Raw genomic sequence first — 2,828 nt, forward strand, 5'->3', positions numbered from 1 at the left:
TGAATAAAGCTGCTGTAAACATTCATGTGCATGTGTTTGTGTGGACATACGTTTCCAACTCAATTGGGTAAATACCCAGGAGTATGACCGGTGGATCATGTGGTCAAACTATATTTAGTTTTCTAAGTAACTCTCAAACTTTCGAGTGCCTATACCATTTTGCGTTCTTACCAGCAATGAACGAGCATTCTGGTTGCTCCACATCGTCATCAGCATTTGGTATTGTCAGTGTTTTAGATTTTGTTCATTCCAATAGGTAGGTAATGGTATCCTCTTGTTTTCATTTGCAATTCCCTAATGACGTATTATGATGAGCATCTTTTCACACACTTATTTGCCATCTGTGGATCTTCTTTAGCAAAGTGTCTATTCAGATCTTTTGCCCACTTTTGAATTGTTTTGTTTTCTTATTGCTGAGTTTTAAGAATTCTTTGTGTATTTTGGATAGAAGTCCTTGATCAGATCTGTGTTTTGCAGGGCACCTGGGTGGCTCAGTCCATCAAGAATCGGACTCTTGATTTTGGCTCAGATCATGATCTCGGGGCTGTGAGATCGAGCCCTGCCTGGGAGTTTGCTTGTCCCTCTCCCTTTGCTTACGCCCCACCTCCTCTCATGCAAGCTCTCTTGTTCTCTCTCTCTCTCAAATAAATAAAATCTCTTTTAAAAAAGTTTCTAAGGTGTTTTTTTTTAAATACAGATATGATTTTTTGCAAATATTTCCCGCCAGTCTGTGGCTTATCTCTTCATTCACTCAACAAATCCTTTCACAGAGCAGAAGGTTTTAATTTTAATGAGGTCCATCTTACCACTTTTTTCTCTTAAAAATATTTTATTTATTTATTTGACAGAGAGAGAAAGACATCGAGAGAGGGAACACAAGCAGGGGCAGAGAGAGAGGGAGAAGCAGGCTTCCTGCCGAGCAGGGAGCCCGATGCGGGGCTCGATCCCAGGACCCTGGGATCATGACCTGAGCCGAAGGCAGACGCTTAACGACTGAGCCACCCAGGCGCCCCACCACTTTTTTCTCTTTCATGGATCATTCTTTTGGTGTTGTATCTAAATGCTTATCACCTGGGGCGCCTGGGTGGCTCAGTGCTCAATAACATGTTGAAAGGTCACTGCACTTGCTGTGAGTTTTACCACAGCCTTCTGGATGCATCCATCCAAAACTGATTTTTGTTTAGCTCACTTGGTTTTGAACTTCATACAAATGCAACTTACTTCTTAAAAATTCAACACATTTTTGAGATTCATTCATGATGTATATGGTTATTTTTCATTCACTATTCATGGCATTATTCACTGCCACACGGTGTTTATCTTGTTGGATAAATGTTGCAGGCCTCTTTGGCTTGTTTCCACTTGTGTTCTAGTCTAAGAAATGCTGCTCTGAGTGGTACTGTACCCACTGCATATATCCTGTGGACATCTGTGCAGGAGTTTCTATGGATCAGGGTTTCTCAACCTCAGCCCTATAGACATTTTGCATTCGACTGTTTTTTTTTTTAAGATTTTATTTATTTGAGAGAGAGAGAGAGAGAGAGCATGAGTGAGCAGGGGGAGGAGAAGAGGGAAAGGGAGAGGGAGAGAATCCCAAGCAGACTCTGCACTGAGCGTGGAGCCTGACGCAGGACTTGATCCCAGTAACCTAAGATCACAACCTCAGCTGAAACTAAGAGTTGGACGCTTGGGGCGCCTGGGTGCCTCAGTTGGTTAAGCAACTGCCTTCGGCTCAGGTCATGATCCCAGGGTCCTGGGATCGAGCCCCATGTCAGGCTCTCTGCTCAGCGGGGAGCCTGCTTCCCCCTCTCCCTCTGCCTGCTGCTCTGCCTACTCGTGCTCTCTCTCTATCTCTCTGTCAAATAAATAAATAAAATCTTAAAAAAAAAAAGAAAGAGTTGGATGTTTAACTGACTTTACCACCCAGGCGCCCCTAACATGCATTATTACTAACTAAAGTCCTCAGGTTCCTCTAGCCTGCACCTTTTTCTCAGCCTTTCCTTGTTCTTCGCGACTTTGACACTTTTGAGAAGTACTGGTAAGGAATTCTATAGAATATTTCCCAACTTGGGTTTTTCTGTTTTTACTATGTCTAGACTTGTATTGGGTGGGCTGCGGGGGTGGAGGAAATACCCAAACAGTGACATGCCCTTCTACCAAGAGTATCTGATATCAACATGACATCACTGGCGATGTTAACTTCGATATCTTGCCACATTGCCAAGTTTATCCACTGTGAAACTACTATTTTTCTCTTTCCATACTGAGTGTATCCTTTGGGAAGCCCGTTGCCACATGTGCCCATAGTCAAAGGAGCTACATACACTATCTGGAATTCTTTGTAAGGAAGATTTGTCTCTTCTTTCCCATTTATTTATGTCACTGTGGACTCATGCATATATGTTTTACACTTTGAGTTATAATCTAGTACTGCATTATTTACCTTGCTGCTCAGATTTTTCCAGCCCTGGCCACTGGGAGTTCTTTCAAGTTGGTTGCTCTGTCCCTTTGACATGCCCCCATCCTTTTGTTGTTTTAAGTACTGCCTTGTTTTCTGCTACTACAAAACATTCCAGGTTCATCTTGACTTTTCCCTGCCCTAGCCCTGAATCAGCCTTTCTGCCAAGGAGCCCTGCTGCTTTTGTTGGAGAATGGTATTTAGAAACCAAAATCTGGGCACTGGGAGTCAAAGTGACCTTTTAAAAAATGTGAAATGAAGGGGGGATGGGGGTGCCTGGGTGGCTCAGTTGGTTAAGCGGCTGACTCTTGGTTACGGCTCAGGTCACGATTTCAGGGTCCTGGGATCCAGCCCTGCGTAGGGCTCCACA

This window comes from Zalophus californianus, chromosome 11, assembly GCF_009762305.2.
Source record: "Zalophus californianus isolate mZalCal1 chromosome 11, mZalCal1.pri.v2, whole genome shotgun sequence".
NCBI lineage: Eukaryota > Metazoa > Chordata > Mammalia > Carnivora > Otariidae > Zalophus > Zalophus californianus.